This window comes from Acanthopagrus latus, chromosome 19 (genome assembly GCF_904848185.1).
Source record: "Acanthopagrus latus isolate v.2019 chromosome 19, fAcaLat1.1, whole genome shotgun sequence".
In the NCBI taxonomy this organism is placed as follows: Eukaryota; Metazoa; Chordata; class Actinopteri; order Spariformes; family Sparidae; genus Acanthopagrus; species Acanthopagrus latus.
This window is the reverse complement of record NC_051057.1, coordinates 11,759,323-11,780,924: the sequence shown is the minus strand read 5'-3', so window position 1 is coordinate 11,780,924 and position 21,602 is coordinate 11,759,323. Positions and strand designations below refer to the sequence as shown.

The window sequence follows — 21,602 nt, the reverse complement described above, 5'->3', positions numbered from 1 at the left end:
CGTCTTCTATCTACTTACTGAAACAGAGACTCTAGTGGCTCTGGCGTGTATTTCAGCTCCTCTATACTACACTTAGCATATATACTTGTATAATCTTAGGGCACTGTGTCATGATTTTAGTAGAATTTAAAAAAAAAAAAATTATAATAATATAAAAAATACACACAAGTCAGACTATGATTACGACAGCCTCATTCTACAGTCATATTTTCTAATATTCATAAATTGACTTGTAGTCACTTTTTAACTGAATCAATTAATTCTAAACTATATGTGGCTACTTTTAATTGGATCCAATTGTTTTCCTGTCTTGTTTTGTCCTGCTATTATGGCGACTTCCAGTGTGTTGTTTTATTTTGAAAACCAACCACCAACTCCGGGGAAGCCACATGACCCACACGCAACGGTAATGCACTGGATTGTGTATAAATTCAATTAAACTCATCTCTCCTCTGCAAATGGCATTTTCCCTGTTGTTTTAAAAAGCAGGGTTTGTCCTAATTGTGGCGCAAATGTGTTTATTTATTGTGAAGGGACAAACAGCCACCATGCTGATATCACAGGGATGTTTCGTATCCATAGTAACCTCTTAGAAATGGATACAAAAAAATAGAATAACACCAAAAATAAATAAATAAATAAAATAAAATAAAAAAATGAAAGGCACAAAAACACCCCTTAACAACATGCATCTCCTAATTTAAGATATTTACATCCTGCCCGAATTAAAAAAAAAAAATAAAAAAAAAAGAAAGAAAGAAAAAAACCCAACATTGTATTTCCTGTATTGATCAGTGTGAATGGGCTGGGGGGTGAAGAATGAAACACCATTACAAGGACGGGTGGTGCTGGCAGAGATGAATGTGATCTGGTGGGGTTATAATGAATGTGACGGGATATAGATCTGAGATGAGATCTGGTTTGATCATCAGGTAAAAATAGATCAGTCAGCGGCAGATCATTACTGATAATTACTTCCAAGGGGGGTCTATTTTATTAAATAATTCCAGGCCTGGCTAGTGGTGTGTGTGTGTGTGTGTGTGTGTGTGTGTGTCCATATATAATAATTACAGTAAAAAGCAATGTCTTTTTTTGCACTTGCTGTCAGCTGCCAAATTTGATTTTAGCATTCATCAAGTCAATTTCAAAAAGCTTCCGCATGCATAACAAATCATAAACCCTCTGATATCCGCCCCTCTGCCCCACCTGTGTGTGCGTATTTTCACAATTAGCTCATAAACATCGGAAGGGGGGGGGGAAGAAAGCTGCTGAAAGAGGGAGGGTTTCACACGCACACACCTGGGGGCCAGGTGGAGGATAAGTGCCTTGCTCAAGGACACTGCAGTGGGCTGTAAAAAGGAAGACATCCCTGTGGAGACTTGAAAGTAATTTTCCAGGGCTGAAATCAGAACGTCAGCGGCTGAAGAGGAGTCGAACTGCCGCTGCAATCACGATAAATGAGCCAACGACAAGCATGTAAAGAGACCTGGGAGTTCTCTGACGGCAACAGCTGTTATATGGTAAAGACCCAGGCTGCATAATGGTGCAGGCTGATGTGTGTGTGTGTGTGTGTGTGTGTGTGAGAGAGAGAGAGAGAGAGAGAGAGAGAGAGAGAGAGAGCCCTTCCCCTCCCCTGTTCATCCACCTATCAGCAGGCCTCATTTATTATGCAGACTGGAGACCCCTGGGCTGGAGGGGAAGGCTAGTCTGTGTGTGTGTGTGTGTGTGTGTGTGTTCATGTGTGCGTGTGTGTGTGTTTTGGAAATGTGGGGGGCTTACATGTGAGCACACACACACACGCACACAGAAACACAAAAACACACACAGCTGATTCAGTTTCTTTGCTCGCAGATGCATGCTGTGGGAGCGAGGGGCCGAGAGAGGTAAGAGGACAGAGCAGAGAGAGAGAGAGAGAGAGAGAGAGAGAGAGAGAGAGAGAGAGAGAGAGAGAGAGAGACAGGTGATTGTGTGTTAAACGCCCTGCATCAACTCTGATTGAAATGTGAAGCCAATGAAAGAGGTGTGTGTGTGTGTGTGTGTGTGTGTGTGTGTGTGTGTGTGTGTGTGTGTGTGTGTGTGTGTGTGTGTGTATGTGCGTGTGTGTGTGTTGTGCCATCGGAGCATGTGTGTGTGCAATCACGCAGACCTTGAGGAAGGCGCACAGAAAAGGAGCTGTAAATGAACCGCACCTCAACCCTGACAAGCATCTGTGTACACAAGTAGCCTCAATACAAGATGTTTAATTAACTTGCCACAAAGATGACACATCAAAACAGCTGTGGCACCTCTGTCTGCGACAATGCAAGGCACGAAAGGCGGCGAGGTTCTATCCAAGCAGACAGATTAATAATTCCACTGGAAACGTGATCCATTAATTGACAGAAAAATGTGCCTTTTTCTCATCGAGGGTTTGGACTTTAATGCAACCACAAACGTTCTAGTGTTACACGCAGGATATGATGATCGTCCCATGACGTAAAGCAGCTCGTAAAGGCACAAAAAGTGATGTAAAATCCTGTCTAATGGTGGAAAGGGACTTTTATTTGACAGCTATATTTACTTTTAATACACTCAGCACACTGTAATATACTCATAAGCTTATAAAATAAAAGCTTTTGTGGTTTTCCAACCATCGCAGCTCACGGCCCCTCGATATCAAAGAGTTGTCGGTTCGTCCAAACAACGCAGACATTTCCCCACTGAAATTCTCCATCGGCAAAAAAAAAAAATCAGCACATTTTTCATCCAAAAGAAAACAGGGTCTAAAATATGAAAACGAATTTCTGTTGCTGGACTTTTTCCTTCTTTCCCACATTCATCTGGTGACCTGCTAGACGCTCTAGACCAGAGGCTGGCAACCTTTTTTGACTTGAAGTGCCATTTTAAAGTTTTCTTATCAGGTGCCATATGAACCTTAACGTCGACACACTTCATCACACTGTGCTGTGATCTAAATCTCGAAGGGATCTGTCATTTTGTTTAATCAATTCAGGCAAGCTGTCTAGCAGCATTTAAAAAAGAAACAAAACAATTCCTATGATCAGAGCATTTTAATTATATGTTGAGAGCTGCTGTCTGTAGCATCAACCTGCCGATCTTGTTAATTAGCAGCAAACTTATAAATTATAACAGTTGTTGTTACTTTCTGTGGTTACAGTGGACATGCACACTTCCAGTTTCAGCAGACATTTCCAGACTTACAGACCCGCTGCTAGTGTGCCGTTGGTTAAGATGGGGCATGTCAATGGTGGCACGCCTTAGTTTAGGTTGCTGACCACTGCACGATTAAATGCTTCCCAAACCATTATTTGAAGGCCGGTGTTGTGGTTTATCAACATCAGTTGCAACCGCATGAACTACACAGTATTTCTTGAAGTCTTACAAAGTTTTATAAACACTAGTTGCAACTTTTCAATAAACAATTGCTTAATACTTAAAACTTATTTATAGTATGACCTTTGGATTCAGGATTTTTTTCCTTACTTGAGTACAGCCTTTAAATACATCTTCCACTTCTTAAATGTGCTATTTGTAAGAAAAGTTGATTTCAGTCTCAATCCAAACGCTTTGGGATGACGGATCGACAAGAAGCACCTTTCAGTTAAACAAAGGCTCACCAGGAAATGAGTGTTTTCTGGCGCGGCAAACAACAAAGTCACAGGTCTCTTGATGCCATTTTAACTATTACATTATGATACAACAGATTAGATCTTAACATGTCACTGAGCCCCAGTAGATCTTAGTTACATGGAGCTCGGTAATCTGTCCTGACACGCTGTGGTTGTATAAGAGCATAAAATGACTAGAAAGTGTATTTCTGATGCTAAAAACTAGCATTCTTCATCAGTCTCCCTCATTCCAAGCTGTTGACATGCATTAGTGGCACAATTGTAAGAGCTGTGGTCTAATCTTTTAAAAGTCCCAGGGTAACGTTGGAAGTGGCCAGAGGAGAAGGGGAGAGGGGGATGGAAGGGGGATAAAGGGAGGAATGGGAGGAGAGAAACTCAATCTAAAGCACCAGGTGCACCTTTTGTCGACATAATCTCCCAACCCTTGAGACCGCGCACACACTGGCCAACATATACAGCCTTTCATACGTACACATGCTGCCTTTGCGACCAGGGGGATTTGGATCCTGGGTTGGCTCTGGTCATATGTAAAAGGGGACTCTCAGGTCACTGCGCTGCCAGACCATGGGTTTAGTCTATTTTTGATTTATGTAATAATCAACAGGACAAGGCCTTGAACTTTTCTTTTTTTTGTTCTTTCGCATTGAAAGATGATATGGATTTATCACAACAAGCTGACACTGTGTATGAAATTGTTGTCAAAAGAATACCTGCGCGGATTAGCAAGGAATCGGAGAAAAAGAAAAACGGAGAGCCGTCAGGAGAAAAATGCTGTCACATGTAAATTTAAAGCACATGTGCCCCTCCGCGCAAGTGTTTTCATGTGTGAACCAGATCTCACACTGTATTCTGACATCCAGTGCTTTTACTCAAAGCAAAAATCCATGTGTGTTTTTTTTTTATGTGTTTGTGTTCAGCAGCTATGGATTAAACTCCCATTTATCATTATAACAGCAATAAACGAGTAATGAAACGCGCTATAATGTAGTGAAAGCACATATAAGTACGTCTCAAGGTGTTTACCAATGCATTTGTCAACAACTATAACTCAACATATGACCTCATGGGTTTTCAGCACATTCATTAAGAGTTAAAAACTGTGTTGAACATGTCTCTGAGTGATTTATATAAACACTTAATACACCCCAATTTGATCTTGTCTGAAAGCGTGTATCATTATTTATACAGTGTTCTTGGGACCTTATTTTGCTCTGAGAAGAACTTGTTTATTCAGTTATGGAAAAAATAAATATAACTGTTTGTATTATTACCTCATTAATACTGTAAATATAAAAAAAATATGAGTTTGACCTACATGGTGCCCCTTTGATGAGGGAAAATAGAAAGGAAAAATTTGGGTAAACACACTTATTCACCTTCATTGCTGAGAGTGAAATAAGAAGATCATTAACATGTCTGCATGCCAAATAAGAACCTTGACCAGCGGTCAGTTAGCCTAGCTTTTTCTGGTGGCTAATATCAGCTAACGTTAGCAAACTTCCTGTGTATGTTGCCGTGACGTGTCTGAGCTCCTCTCTACTTGTACACAGGTCACAAATAGGTCACATGTGGACAGCGAACGCGCTGGTTTAAGATTTGCCGGTGGAGGGATTAAAAACAACACATTCTTAAAGCGGAAGGATATGCAGAGCGGCGGTGGCTGAATGAAGGGCACAGGACCTGAGCTCACACCCATTGTGAGCCTACAGACATGTATTGATGCCTGTCAGTCAGCCCGCTGCATTGCACAGGGAGGCAGAACAAAGATCTGCCTTTCAGAACGGCAGCAGCGGTTGTTGTGGTGCATCTAGAAAGCTCGAAATGTTTGAATACTTGCAAACACACCCTTGAATAACGCTGCGGCGCATGTTAATCAATGGCTCTTAGCGCCGTGGATTTAAGCGGGGCCGGGCGCCCCTTGTCCACAATCCCTCACCCGTCATCCTTTAAGCTCGACCCCTAAACTCCTGTAAAGCCTCAAGTGGGGACGAAGCCAAGGACGGAGCAGGCTGCTCATTGTGATTTAATCTCTCCCGGCCTCTCCCTCCACTGCCAGAACAAACATCAAATATGGCCTCCTTATCAGGTCCGCACTGCTCTATCTATCTATCGCCAATCAATATCTCCTATTCTGTGTGTGTGTGTGTGTGTGTGCGGGCTTGTAGGAATGTGCGAGTGAGTGTGAAACAGGTCTCAAGGGCTGCGCTAACTAAGGTCAAAGATCAGGTATAACCCTCCAGCGTGGAATGACAGATATGGCCGGAGGAAAACAAGATAAAAGAGGGAGGGGAAAAAGAAAGAGTTATACCAGTTGCTTGTGTCCTAAACAACAGATCATGCAAAAAACAAAAAAAAAGTGTTGTTGTTATTGCTCTTGTAGTCTCTGCTTACAGGCACAACATCGCCTCAGGTCAGAGGCAGACATCGTATCGGCTTACCTGGTTGAACATCGGCCTCGACCAGCGTGCTTTCAGCAGCCAAACGAGCAGCTGTCTGCAGCCGCACACACGTCGTGAACACTGCGCTTTACTGAACGCCTCCTCCAGTCACAGGGAAGGGGAATGAGAATCAAAGAAAGGCGTCGGCTTCTCGGGCTTCCTGTTTGCAGCGAGGAAAGAGAACCAAATGTGAGGCTGAAGCCTTTGACGGCCACACACACACACACACACACACACACAAATCCAAAGGTGGCATACATGCATGAAAGCCACTTTTCTCTCTTTCCACCCCCCCACCGGATGGGCATGGATTTACATAGGAGAGAAAATAAGTGTATGCATATGCATCAAGGTGGGGCTCCTGAGGTGATATGACACCCTGTGTGAGCCTCTATTCACCATGAAACAGCTCCATAAAGCTGCAAAAATGCTGCCAGAGCCTCTGCAGCCAGGCTGTTAGAGATAGATGGGAGAGAGGGCTGAGAGAGAGGGAGAGAGAGAGAGAGAGAGAGAGAGAGGGGAAATCCTTTGTTCTGTCAAGGACTTAACACAATCAGAGTGTACAGTGTGTCAGGAGCGCACAGGCATATATCAACTTCAATCTCTTTTTAATGAAAAATCCTGCCCTCTCTAATATGTGCAAATTAACCTCTTCTCCTCCCTCCCTCCCTCCCTCTCTCCCTCCCCTCCTCCTGCCTCCTGTTTCCCCTCCTCTCTCTCCCCTCTCCCTTACAGAGGCCCCTCACTCACTCCCTCTATCCTCTCCTCACTCTCTCCACCCTCTTCTTCTTCTTCTTCTTCTTCCTCCTCCTCCTCCCTTCCCACCATCCGTCTCGCTTCACTTTCACCAGCTTTTCCACGTCGTGCTCATTCAGAGGTGGAGGGCCCGGGGAGAGAGACTGATAGAGACGCATTTCCTGCCTGTCCGTGCGCTTGTTGCTTCGGCCCCAGCACAGCAATTATCTACACTCACAAAATGATCAGAAAGCAGCGGAAAAACATCCCAGAGTCAGTGTCCGGAATTTAAATTCACCCTCTATCCAGCTATCCATCCATCCATCCATCCATCCATCCATCCATCCATCCATCCATCCATCCAATCCACCCACCCATTTATCCAATCCGTCCTCCTCTACTCTCTTTGGTTGTCATCTCCGGCGCACACACTCTGGATCATGCTATTACCCTGATTATCCTGATGAGTTGGTCAGATCCTCGCCTTCTCATTCTGCCCATGCTGATTGTAATTTAGAAATTACACCTAATGAGGAATTTTTTAAAAACACGGCGGCCGCTCTGTGCTGCCAGCTCCACCGCCGCTCCCTGCCCTAATGGATTTCCTGGTATGGAATCCATTTTTCCCCCCTTTCTGCCCTGCAGGGGGTCCGGCTAGCCAGGCCCTCCCTCCCTCCCTCCCTCCACCCCCTCCCTCCCTCCTCTGCTCCCACCCCCATCCCACATCCCCTCCACCACCACCACCACCACCCCACACTCCACTAATTGGGGGCGACTGGTTTTGGTGAAAAGAAGTCATAATCATTGTTTCTGCTGCTAATTTAAGTGGTTAAGTGTATGGGATCGGCTCACAGGATGAGGAAATGAGTATGATTAAATTTACATTTTTTAATCTTAACAGCTTAAAGTGGCAATTTCCTTCTTCTTCTTTTTTATGGTGCTTCTTGTTAAAGTTCAACCCCGCACAAGACAAAATGCACATGTTGGGTGTTTCTGTAAGCGCCTCAAGAGACTTTTTTCTGGTTTTGTTTGCTCTTCTTTTTTAAGTGGATCAGACATTAAAAAAGAAAAAAAAAACAGTGATTGAGACAAACGTCCTGATGTTGTGCTTTTAAATGAAGTGAAATGTTCCTTTAAATTTTTTTTTTCACATAACTTCTCTTTATTTTATAAAGGAATGTGACTGTGATGACAGTTTTACCTATTAGTCTCCCAAACACCTGTATGATGTGTGTGTGTGTGTGTGTGTGTGTGTGTGTGTGTGTGTGTGTGTGTGTGTGTGTGTGTGTGTGTGTGTGTATTAAGGTGGTTGGGGGGGGGGGGGGCAAACACACAAATAGGCCCACATGCAAATCAAAGCCATCAACAGCTTGTGATGAAGTGAGACGTCGTGGCATAAACAGAGTGTGCCGTTACCATGGAAGCCACTTTCACCTCACAGGCCGAGAGACAGAAAAAAAAAAAAAAACACAAAGAGCCACCGAAGCAGGGAGGGAGTGACAGAAAAACAGTAACAGACAGACAGACAGACAGACAGACAGACAGACAGTGTGATACAGGTTCTCCTTCAGCCACGTTAAATGGCTTTTCAATCCCCCTTTCGGAGCTTTTCCACCAGTTTCCTTCTCCCTGGGAAAGAGAAAGCGGCACTGTATTTGTACAGTGAGTTCATTGAAACGTTGTTTAATAGCTGATGGAACATTCACAAGTTTAACGAGCATGCTGCAGATCTACAGAGGCAGATGCACAGCGGCTGTCGGAGGGGGGATTTCTGTGGTTTCTCGGGAGCCACATCTGTCCCTTGTTTTTGGTCCCCTCTCTCGCTCTCTTTTGTTTTTTCTTTTTGGCAGGTCACAACCTTTTGGACTCGGGGCTCCTTGTTGGAAAAGACAGCAGGTTTGCCTCACCGTACTTTGTCCGTCGAAAGCGGTTGTATACGCACTCGCCAGGACAATCCAATCCAATTTCCACCATCGCTTGTCATTTAAGAGGGGAGCCATAAACAAGATTCACTCGGCCAGAACTGGAACAAATCGCTGCCTGCATTTTCTGCATTGCTCCAAACGTCCACTTCACTCACCAATTTATTATAATAAAGCCCGCTGCAGGAAATTGAACATAGCGACCCGGTCACATGACGTCACGCAGGCCGTCCAGGCGGAGAATCGCAGGCGAAAGTGGGACTCTTGATATCTCCTTTAATTTGGCAGAGGCACTGATGACAAATTTCCTTCCTTTATACTTTATAAATGATTCATCTGAGCCAAATGGGAACCTTTATCCATTTAATCCGGCTCATTTTTTTCTCCCTCAGAGATGAAGGGGTTACATAACTTCCACAAAGGGGCAGCTGAGAGATCGAAAAAGACGGAGAAATTAGCTTAGATGTGGTTTCAAAATGTTCTGCCATTGTTGGGAGAAAAAATGTGAACATCTGCTTGTGAAGACATGATTCACCTTTGAGGTGCAGTATGTAGTTTTGGGGCAGACATTTCAATCAGAGGGGAAAGATCTTTTCTTGTGTCTAAAAAAGTGACCCCAAAGGACAATTTCATGCTGTTCTACTGTGTTTATATTTGGTGGACCCTGCCAAACATTGTGCTCATTCAGTTACGTAAAAACATAATTGTACCATTAACCATTATTATCTAAATATCAAAATTCTGAGTTGGAATTTCTTCTCCAAGAACTGCGTAATGCTTCTTTAAGCCTGTCAGGTCAGTTTAATTGCCATTTTCTCGTCATTTTGCATGTTGAGATTCGCCTTGAAGCCTGATTGCTGCCGAGTGAAGGAAGCAACCAGCCTCCGTACCTTCTGCCAGAAAGGTCGGTCGAACGAGCGAGGTCGAACGAGCGAGGCCGCCGCAGCGAAGCTAGCTTTCAAGGTTTTGCCAGAGAGGCTACAGGAGGTAATCAGAGGAAAATATGTCCTCTCCTCCTCCTCCTCCTCTTCTTCTTTTAGACCTCCATTAGACCAGCCCGCCTCTGTCTGGGAAAATTGATTTTCTCTCCCTCCCCTCCTCCTCTCTTCTCCTCTCCTCTCCTTTCCTCTCCTCTCCTGTTTCTCCTCTTTCTTTTTTTCTTCTCAGGTTCCATTTGAGGCTTGCTCATCCACTCTCAAGAGCAGTTCTGCGAGACAGAAGGAGAAAAGAGAATAGTTAAGCCGCGACAGGTTGTTCACACATATAGTTCCCCGACCGGCCCCCCCAGACGGCAGCCACCATGCCGGGCTCCAGCCTCATCTCTGTCATCTGCTGAGGCCTGCAGTGGTTTCTTTCTTCCTCCCTCTTTTTTCCCCTTTACTCATCTGCCTAATCCTTTCCTTCCTCTTCTGTTCTTTCCCCACCTCTTCCTTTTTCTGCTGCTCTTCCACCAGTTTTCACACTTGCACCCCCCCCCCCCGCCCTCCCCCCCCCTCCCCCCCCCCCCCCCCCCCCCCCATCCACCCTCCCTCCTCTCTCAGAGCCAAGTCTTGGATCAATGCACCATTGATTTTCCTATCAATGAACATTAGTATGGATCAGACTGCTGCCTGCACTGCCCTGCCCTGAAAACTACCCTCACACACACACACATGCACCTCACACACATACATACATGCATGCACTAAGAGCGCCTGTTGCCACAGGGACCCCAGATTTCATCACTGGGTGCTGTGGACAAAAGGAGAAACAGCAGTTGAAATAAAGGAGGGTGGGATTGATAAAAGAGAGGTTCTAGTTGAAAGCACAGGAGCCAATCAATGGAGGGAGTGACAGAGAGGGTAGGAAATGAAATCAGACCGAGCGGGGTGAGTGTTTGTTTCTCGTCGCTGGTCAACTGCCTGCAAGTCCATTCACTCCGGAATAATTCAGTCTGTTTGGCAGCCGGCTTAGGCTTGTTGATCATGACGATGAATGGATGCATGTGCTTTATATGCACCTTTGGCTTTTTCTCAGACAAGCACGCACACACTCAGGTGGAGATTCACACTTTTCCCTCTATGCTGTGCTCCTTTTGTGTCCCACATTGTGTTCATTCCACACAAACCAACGGCAGAGAGAGAGAGAGAGAGAGAGAGAGAGCGCACATTTCTGAACACATCAGCTACATTTTGCATTGACAAACAAAGAATCCGTGCGTGTACACTCAGAGTCACCATCTCCAATTAACCCTGCATTTAGGGGAGAGGTGGAGAAACAGGATGGCAAATAATCTTCTGCTTTTATTGTGTGGTACTTTAAAGGAGAGAGAGAAAGAAAGAGAGTTGTTTATGTAGTTTGTTGTGGCGTGAAGCTCTTTCTCGATTAAAATGGCGTCCCCCAAAACTACAAAATGCAACTTTAATAAATGAAAGACTAAATAAAGGATGCTTATAGTCAACCTCTCCTTTCTCGCTCGGGCCCTGGATGTCCTTTGCGACTCAGTGTATGAATGGGCTTCTTTGGGGTTTTTTCCTGAGGTAATGTTGTCTCATTCATAATTACGCTTCCTCACATCCTCGTCTCTTTCTCTGGTCAAACACAGAGAGGAGCTGTGTGTGCAGACTGGTCCTGATAGAACAAAGAAACATCCTTCTTCTTTGGGAGCGCTTGCATGAAAGTTGATCCTCGACTAAGACCCCCTGCACAAGGAAACTGAGATGCCCCAGGGCCGTCCTTCGTCCTGCCTGATTGTAAGGCGTTTTAATTTGGGCTGCAGTGGACGACTGCCTGCCTGAGCACTTCAGCGTGTGTGTGTGTGTATGTGTGTGTGTGCATACTTAAACATAATGAATAAACTTTACCAAAGAGAAAAAAAAAACATTAATATTTATTCAGTCTGCATGAAGGACAGTTCATTTATTGTTTGTGTATTTTTTTTATTTCATTCACTAACTGTTTGCTGAATATTTCCTAATACAATTTTTTTCATGATTATATAATTTCAAATGTGAACAATAATGTTTTTAATTCTTCTATCTATGCAGTATGAATGGTGTTTAGTAGTGTGAATAAAATGCTGCAGCGGCAGCAGAGATCTGAACTAGTATCGTCTGGTCTGCTGCTGAAACTGTAGCCTGTACCAATGGATTTGTTTTAAAGGAGCACTACGTAGTTACAGGGAAGACATTTTAAACAGTGGAGTGAGATCTTTATTTATGTACTTTGTATGCCTGAACACACACACACACACACACACACACACACACACACACACACACACACACACACACACACACATATATGATCAACTCTTTGTTTTCATGACTGAATAAACAAACTGACCTTAAAGGGTCATACTGTTTTACTTTGTTTAAATGTGGCGGACCCTGCCACCTTTCTAGCTTCAAACAGTGGTCTTACTTCTTATTTTCCTCTGCGAGCAGTTCATTTATTCAGTTTTAGGAAAAATTCACGTTACTGTATATATAATATTTTCCTTTCACTAAGTATGTTGTGGCACAGGTCCTATTATGGCTCTGTGCGAGCCTGAAGGAGAGTGTAGTCTGCAGGATAAAGAGGCTTGCAGTATATTACAGGCCTATAGAGGTTCTGAAGGACGTAGTAGGTTCCTGAATGTGCAGACGGCCTTCAGAAATACGAGAGGCTGTGTAAGCTGACTATCACACCATGTCACAAAATGAAAAAAAAAAACAACAACAACAAAAAAAACAAGCATTAAACATCGTCTCTTAGTGCAGAGTCACAAAATGTCTTCCACGACAATGCCACACTCATAATCACAACAATACTATAGCTGCCATTCAGGAACCCTGCCCCAGCAACCGAGCCGGCCTTGAGCTTCAACGACTGTATTTCCCACGGACTGTAGCCCAAATGTGCTGATAGGAAAAAACGTTATATTTGCTGGTGTAACAACTTCACTTGGGCTTCACACCCCCATCGCACATTCATTCCTCCTGGACCCAACACAGATGGCCAGCCCCTGAGAGTGGTAGTGCTGCTGTGGAAGATGGGAGAGACAGGTGAATGGAGGAATATTCATGGAATGTATTGTTGGATCGGTGATATTATATAAAGCAATGCAGAGCTGTGACCAAACATTTACAAATCCTCTTCTCCTGCAAACTTCAGGACACACACACACACACACACACACACACAGAAACAAACAGTCAACCTGTGGGAGCTTAACAGAGAGGAGGAGGAGGAGGAGGGGGCCCGCAGATTTTTCTGGCAACATGTCAACCCAGACTATAACCTTTGCAACCACAAAGTTCAATTACTCACTTAGCTCACTTTGATCCAGACTTCTGCCTCTGATTGAGGCTTTAGCATGTGGACTGACTGAGACGAGGCTCAGTTCTAAACAAACCAGCAGCAGCAGCAGCAGCAGCAGCGCGGTGCACGGCGGCAGATCCCTGTGTGATGGCCTCATCATATGGAAAACACGACAAGGGTTGGAGAACTGAGCGGGTAGTGATTAACTTCACGGGTTTTACGCTGCTTTAGAACAGATGTGAGATCATGTCGGTTTTTTTTAAAGGTAAAGATACGTTTGTGCAACATACAGAGGGGGAAACAATGCTCTTAATGTTGGCAGTTGAGAGCCAACTGTGTTGAACTGCGAGAGACCCGAGCTGCCTGCTCAGGCAGCGGCAGGGTAAACATGGCGGGTCCACCGTGAGAATGTATCTGGGGGAGAAAAAAGCCCAACAAAACTCATTTTTAGTTTCATTTTTTACCGTAAATACGTTTCGTGGCAGCGATACACTGGCTAGACCACTCCTCTCACTTTGTCCGACCCGCCTGTCGCGCTCGTCGCCGGGCGGGACGTGAGGGGGGCACGGAGCTGCTGACAGCGGCTGCAGCAGCGGCAGCAGCCGGCAGGAAGCTGCTATTCACCGGCAGGCGGGAGGAGGAACAGCTGCCCCTGCGCGGACACGGAAACACCGGCTCTCACGCCATCCATGAAGCCCGAAAAAAACTGAAATACCATTAATAATTTAAAAGACGAAATTTAAAATACATGACGATGAGTATGGTTTTGTATTTTAGCCAGTATATTAAATGTTACAGACACAGTTAGATATATATTTTTTTATTTTTTAGACCTGAGGCTGAAAATATTCAGGAATAATCTACAATATTACATATAATTATACTGATGTATTTTATTTACTGTGGCTTAATTATTTGTATTTAAATTAATTATAATTTAATTTTCAACTTTGCCTATGTGTGATATGCGATATTGGCGGACGGTTCCACTGTTATATTTGAATATTATCTTATTTTCACAGCTATACAATATGCGAATGCAGTGCAGCGAATATGAAAAGGTGAACGGCAGGTTAAAGACTATGATCCCTGTTATTGAATTCTACGTCAGGTAATATTTGCATTTAATATCCCGCCGCCACACATGGGCCTGCCATATTGTTACTGTGATAGACAGGCTTAAAGGGCTGTAATTGCAATCACATTGAACTCCGAAAGCTTTTATTGTCTGAGTACGAGCTTGCACGCACGCACGCGCATGCACACACAAACACACACACTCTCTCTATCTCTCTCTCTCACACACACACATGCTAAAGAAGTAACAAAGCCTATTTTAGGCTATGGATGTATACGTCTATGACCTGGAGCCTCTCTCCTGTCACGCTCGGGGCTTCTGCCTGCAGTCGGTGACTGCTGCTGCCGCAAGTCATAATGGGAGCTGATGGTGGTGACGGTGGTGATGGTGCCGGCTATAGAGATGGTGAATTAGAGCAGGCATGCGCGCTCTGGTAGAGGTGAATGTGAGCCATTCAAATTTCCATATATGTCCTGTCACAAGGGAGACCCCCCCCCAACACACACACACACACACACACACACACACAAACCCCGCCCCGCCCCGCCTTTTCCTCACAAACCCCTTAAACACACACACACACACACACACACACACACACACACACACACACACACACACACACACACATTAGCCTCCCCCCTCACTCTCCCTCCCTCCTTTCTTTGTTCCCCTCCGATGATCTCCCCCCCTTGAGCTCCCCACAGGAGAGAGAGAGAGAGAGAGAGAGAGAGAGAGAGAGAGAGAGAGAGGAACCACGCCACTGCCACCCAGCGGCCGCGGAGGCGCGCGACCGTGCGCGCGAGCCCTCTGCTCTCCCCGACCTCCATGAACGTCCGTCAGCTGGGACTTCTCTTCTCTTTTTCCGAACAACTTCGCCACATCTTACACGCATATTCACGCAACAAGGCCGCCCTCCCGCCATTTTGCTTGTGTTTCTCTTTTTCTTTCTTCTTTTTTTCAGCGTCTGGGCTCGAGCCCGCCGCTGCGCCGACACACGCGCGCGCACTGCTGAAGTGTCCTTGAGCAAGACACTGACCCCATGCTGACCTCTGGGGACGGGGAGGGGGACTGGTCCTCCTGAGATGATCACATTAGCGCCATCAGACGGATGTGTCCGCTCCTCTCTCGCTGCTTCTCAGCACCATATCTGACGGATGACACATGGAAATGATTGGGTGACGAGCAGCTATAGGCTCTGCAGGACAACAATTTAATTAGCTCTATATATTACAGAGTTAATGAGGTACTTAACGGGGAGGCGTTAATTACAGATTCTATATGGCCCCGCTCCTTTCTGCAGGGCATCCTCTCCTCTCTGCACCTCTAAATGGGACTAATCATCAATCATATTTTTTTTAACCCGTCCGCTCAAGATCTTCCTCTTTTATTTATTTGTTGTTGCAACTACATCATTTCTGTGATTTAATCAGAGGTCACCCCTCTCAAAAACAAAACAAGCGGTAGTGCGTAAAAAAATAAAATAAAATAAAATAAAAATAAACACAAGAAGAAAGGCTGCACGTCAGGGGACAAGATGATCAGCCTGTTAGTTAAATGATAAATAATTTAAACGTGATAAAAGCGGCAGAGGAGGAGGAGGACGAGGCTTCTGTTTCCAACAGGGGGCAGAATCACTCTGAAAAAAAAAAAAAAAAAAAAAAACTCGTTTTCTCTGATGCTGTCTTTCTGTATCACACACCCACACACACCCACACGGGCACTGCTCCTGGATCTGTTGGGGTTTTTTCCCCCTGCGAGCAATTTTCACCTTTTAGTAAGCTGCCTTAAAAAAAAAAAAAAAAAAACCTCCCTTGAATACACCGATCCCTGCCCAGCGTGTTTGTTTGCTCAACAAATAAACTTTTGAGCGAGATCACGCGAAGTGTAGCTCGGTCCCTCGGGTGTCCAGTCCTGTTCAGCAGTCCTGAAGCTGAAAGGCTGCTGAACCTCAGTGTTTCAAACGTGCTGAGGTGATTAAACAGACTTCGATGTCTGACGAAGTGCAAAAGCAAGTTTTCTTTCCTCCCGGGAGCCCAAATTAAGTTCTCCTCCACTTTCTGATTAGTCGAGAGATTTAAGATAATAACCAGATATGACTTGCGGTGAATTCAGTTATTTTTCTCCACCAGGGGCCTCGTGGTTACATCGGGGTCCTGACCCCCGGAGCTGGTTGCTTGGGAATTGTGGTTTAGACGATCTTTTTAGCTTAATTGAGTGTTATTTCAAGAAAAAAACTGTGTTTGGTGCTTATAAACAATAGAAGAAACGTAGTTCACATTTCGTATTATTTCATTTATCCTCGCATGGTTATTTTTACGCACAAAACAAGTGGCTCTGGTAATAAAAGAATCGCATTTCCTAAATCAGTGCAGGTGTGAGTCCGTCATTAAGCTACTTTTTTAATTTTTCTCCACGTTGATTTTTTTTGGGGGGGGGGCGAATCACAGTCAAAACAAAACATGCCACTCAAAAGCCTCTGCTTCTCTGACAACTAATGCCTGTGGGTGCAATACGTAGGAAAACTCCAAAATAAAAATGAAAAAAAGTTATCTGGAAGGAGAACTCACACACACACACACACACACACACACACACACACACACACACACACACACACACACACACACACATCCATAGAGACCTCTGTTTTATCTGAAAATGTAGCAGACACTGAGTCAGAGACAGGTGAGAGTGAAATGATAACTGTTACTATAGTAACTATGAAATCTTTCTCTTTTTGATATCAACATATCAGACAAAAGCTTTTTCACTGAAGTTACCTGCGTGTTCACTGCGGGTATATTTAGAAGACACGCGTTTTCTTTGTTTTCCTCTCCCGCATATATTTCATAGAATACGGTAAATATGTGGCTAGACAGCTGCTTACCTGTGACGTTTTAGAAAGAAAAATCACAAATTCAACTTTCTGATTTATTCGGCGCTGAGGGGAAACTTGATCTTTCTTTGCATGTGGGGTCTGTGGGGAGATGAATAATTTCCGCACCACGACACAGTGATCTCTTCCACAATTAAGAAAACTCGTCGACTAAACCTTTTTTTCCCCACCGTCGCCACACTCTGCAGATAATAACGACCAGATGCTCTGTTGAACTTCTTCAAAAATAATCAGAAACAGGACAGTTTAATGCAATAAAGCCTTTAATCCGCGGATCCTACTGAGACTCGGTGGAGGCTATGACATGACGTAAAGAACATGGATTCTAACCTATTTAAGAAATGATGCTGCAGCCATCTTTTTGTCAGCGTTAAACTGAACTCTCTCAGGCAACATTAAATCTCTCTGTCATAACTCCATGTATCCCTGCTGTGGGCTGTCGGTGCTGTGCGGCGTTCACGGCCCTTTTGAATAGCCTCTAATTAAGGTTAAGGTCAACCCGCTGGATCTCCACTCACCTCCTCTGTCTGCATGCAGCTCCCGCTGCAGAGGAGAGGATCCCTCCCTGCAACTGTGAAATAACTGCTTCTGGTCAAAAAAAAAAAAAAATCCTGATTTTACTGTTATCATAAGCAGCTGTGGATAAAAAAAAAAAGTTGGGGAACAAACCACTGAGCCAGACCACAGGAGCAGGCCCCCTGACTGACAGTTTATTTTACGAATCCTTAGCGCCCACCCGGAGATCATATAAGCCTCCACTTTTTTTTTCTTTCTTTCTTTCTTTTTTTTTTTAAGACATGTGCTACTTGTTTTTATGGTGGGGATAAAAACGTGGCGAGCAGAAAAAGAGGGAGAGAAATGTGACAGTATATGAGCGTCTTAAATTCTTGTGAGACTTGTTGCAGTTCTAATTGAATGTGCGTCAAAACAGCCAATGGAAGACCTCGTTTGGACAGGTCTCGAGCTGCTTTTGACAACGACTCCCTGTTGTAGACAATGCACACATTTCCCAAGGTCATATTACCGCAGCGTCCTCTTAAAGGGGATGTTTCCAGCGTGTCATTGTCAGTATGTCAGGACAGTCAGAGGAAGGGAATCACAACTAAGAGCAAAGTGGTTATACGACTGTGTGGATACTGTCGAGTGGAGATTAATGACGATAGCGAGTGAAATAATGACATAATTAATAATAGATAGATTTTGACTGAGGTTAAACATCAGCGTGCCAAATCTGCATCCAAACAAAATCCGTCAGCAGGAGCCCAATGATCAATTTTTCATTTCATTTGAAGTGTAAAGTATCAGTTTAGATTTGCAACCACAACATCAGTTTCTTTCGGACGTGTGTCCCTTTTGTGGCTTATCCAAATGTGACACTGAAGTGGAGACATCAGAGCAGTTTGGACTCCTTCACAACGCCTTTAAAGAGCTTCACGGCTCAACTGACTAATGAATTCGGGGAGGTCGTTCGGGTTTTCCAACCAGGATGTTGTGAAATGTGTGTCAGATGTCTTGGAATAATTGTGACATAAACTACTGAGAGGTAAAAATAAAAGGGGGGGGGGAAGAAGAAGTGGCTTTACCAACAGTGACGCAGATGACACAGGGTGAGTAGCAGAGCTATTTCTGACAAAATTTCTGAAAATAAAAAAAAAAATAAGCTCATGTTTCCGTTGAACTTGTGCGCTTTAATCTTTAAATAGCCTCATCAGAGAAGCAGCATAATGATGGAAAAGAAGCGCCGTGTCGGTTGTACGGTAAACAGATCAGTCCGAGGGTGAAGCTGCAAAGACAACCATGCAGAAACAGAACCAGGCGGGTACTTTCAGCCACACAGACAGTGTGGATTTATCAGTCACTGTCACTCACCAGACACTCGATGTCAGGATTACATCATTTAGCAGGAGTTTTATTTTGAAGGAGTTGCATTAACTTGTTAAGAAGCTGCACAACTTGTAACCACGTTGGTTTAAATACACGGCAGCACTCAAACAAACAAACAAACAAAAAAAAACGCTGAGACATTTTGTCTATCAAATCCATTCTGACACGTCGCTGACGACGCGTAAACCTTTACGCATACCAATAAATGACAACGTAGGCCTGATATGACGTAAGAGACGTCGCAATGACAAGTGAGGATGCACATCGAGATAAGACACATGTCTTGGAGGGGAGAGAAAAAACAAACAAAAACGAAACAGCAGGGAGAGAGTGAAGGCTAATCTATTTCACAACGCGACCCGGAGCCAAAATGGACTTTGGACAAAGCGCGGAGTCAGAGGTCACTGCGATAGCTGCTGCGTGTGTGGCCGCGCTGCAGTAGATGCAATCCTCCTCATTTATGAATAATGGACGACAGGCTGTGGATGGTCTCACTTATAGGGGAAATGACGCAGCCCAAAATGCGTGTTGTGGTTAATAAAAGCGTTGCATGCCGCCGGGACGGGCAACATTTGGGAGCAGTGAAATAATCGTTGTTTTGTTTTCCCCCCACACAGGAGTTTAAAACTGCTGAGTGAGCACTGAAAAAAATCAACAGCGCAGAGGCTAAGATGGGGGTGTTACTGTGCTGAGTAACGCAAGAATTAAAGTAGGCTAATTAATAGGAATTTCTTCGGGACTGCTCCTTTAAAAGCTGCACTTCTTCACGGCGGAGCGGCGTGTCCGTGTGTGCGCCATGATAACCTGGAGGATCGGTGTGTTCTGCGCTCCCAGCTCAGTGAAAAGCAGTCTGCAACCATCTGCATGCAGCATAATCCCGCAGCTAATGATGCAGTCGCGTTTTTTTTTTTAATGCAAAAGGGAATTTCCTTCCTCTGCAGAGTTACAGTTGTCACGTGGTTCCAAGTCGAGGCTGCATTACACACTGATTACACATGTTTTAGCTGACATAATGGAAATTTAGAAGTGCTGCTCACCAGCGCTCTACCTGCAGACCGCCTCCTGGAAAACAACATCGTGCGCAGGAGAATAAAAACGGAGTTAAAGTGTAACAGAAAGCGCTTTGGAGCTCATTCTGCCTTCACTGCTCAGACGTCAAATGCGCGCTGGTTGTAAAATTGAGTCCATGTTGTTCATCCTCTCACCTCTCTTTAAAATCGGTCAGCTCCATCTGTTGATCTGGAACTTTAACAGGGCAAATCAATAAAACTCATGAACGTTTTTGCAAGTTTCAAACCTTCTAATGAAAAAAAAAGAAAATTATGTCAACGTGGCGACGCTGGTTAATTAAAGGTGCACTGTGTAGTTTTGAATTTGGAAAGTTCTGAATAAGAAATTCAGATATTCTTTTTTCTATTAGTGAATAAACTCAGATGACTATAAGGTGCGAGGTAAGCTTCTTTATTCTGTTTATTCAGACATGAAAACAAAATATTTTTTTTCTTCTTCTTCTTTTTTTTTTTTAAGTTTATTAAGGCATAAAAAAAATCATTCAATGAAAATCTTCCTCTTCTGATTAAAGTCTCCTCTCTATAACTGCTCCTTCACCTTCAGCTCATTTTTTTGATCAGGGCCAGTGATCAAAACCCAGGAAGTGTTTGCCAGTTTCAAACCCTCTAATGAAGAGAAAATGATGTCGACGTGATGATACTGGTTAGCTAAACTGTAAAAGGTTTCAGTTGTGATTGTGGTACAGCATTTATCTGTAAAACTGTTTGAAATGTAATGTAATGTCTAAAAAAAAGGCTGGTGCTGACTGTGCAGAAGGGGAACAACATTCAAATGATCTTAATTGTCATGTCAACATGTCTCACCAGCTTCATATCATCTCCAAAGGGAAGTGATACTGACTGTTTCCTGGTGTCAGCTCTTCACTGCACTGACTGTAACGAGTGCCCCGGACAGTTTGCATTCAGTGTGTCCAGGTATAGCCAGTGAACAACACCCCATGAATTAAATATCAGCACATTTCATATGGTTGCAGCGGCCACAGAGTCCTTATCCTGTTCTAGTTTCAGTTTATTTTGAATGTGTGGCTCTAACTGCTTCTAACATGGTAAACCTCAATATGAACTCACTCTCTCTGTTGTTTTGGTTTTATTCTCTTCAAAGTCAAAGGTTTTCTTTAGCCTCTGTGTTGTAAGGTGCCCCTGCAGGGTAGTCTTAATCACCCAACCTGCACTGGTCACCTTACAGTTCAAACCCAGACTTCACTCTTTTCATTGTCATATTCTTGGTTTTGCTGTTGTATTCCCATTTCATTTTTTCCCCCTATGTTGATGTGTGCATCAGTGTTTTTTGTTTATGTCTGGACAAATAAAATATCTATCTATCTATCTATCTATCTATCTATCTATCTATCTATCTATCTATCTATCTATCTATCTATCTATCTATCAGTTCTCTTCTAAGTTTAAGCTGTTTCTCATCACTGACACAAATCAGACCCCTGGCCCACATTTGATAAGACTTTGTCTCTGGCTCCTCCATTTGATCACACTTCTGCTTTTATATGTTTTATTGCAGAACAGCTGTTTAAACTCGTGTCTGAAATAGTCGAACATTATTTCATCGTCCTTTTGGAGGGAATCAAAGTGAAAATAAATGGCTCCTCTTCCTACTGGTGGACCCTCAGAAGACCCTCAAGGACCCCTGAGAGTCCCCCGGACCCCACTT

The 21,602-nt window shown here is 44.0% G+C and overlaps 1 long non-coding RNA gene across 3 annotated transcripts; it reads right to left on the bottom strand.

Moving 5' to 3' along the window:
- Window positions 1-12,107: 12,107 nt before the first annotated feature.
- LOC119008738 lies at window positions 12,108-13,983 on the bottom strand. 3 transcript variants are annotated; one of them, XR_005071514.1, is made up of 4 exons: window positions 13,520-13,983; window positions 13,296-13,419; window positions 13,015-13,157; window positions 12,108-12,727 (listed from the first exon to the last, which is right to left on the bottom strand). It is a non-coding gene; the product is annotated as an uncharacterized LOC119008738 (long non-coding RNA). The 3 variants fall into 3 exon arrangements; XR_005071515.1 differs by lacking the exon at window positions 13,296-13,419 and having other exon boundaries at window positions 13,470-13,983; XR_005071513.1 differs by having other exon boundaries at window positions 13,015-13,419.
- Window positions 13,984-21,602: the final 7,619 nt, after the last annotated feature.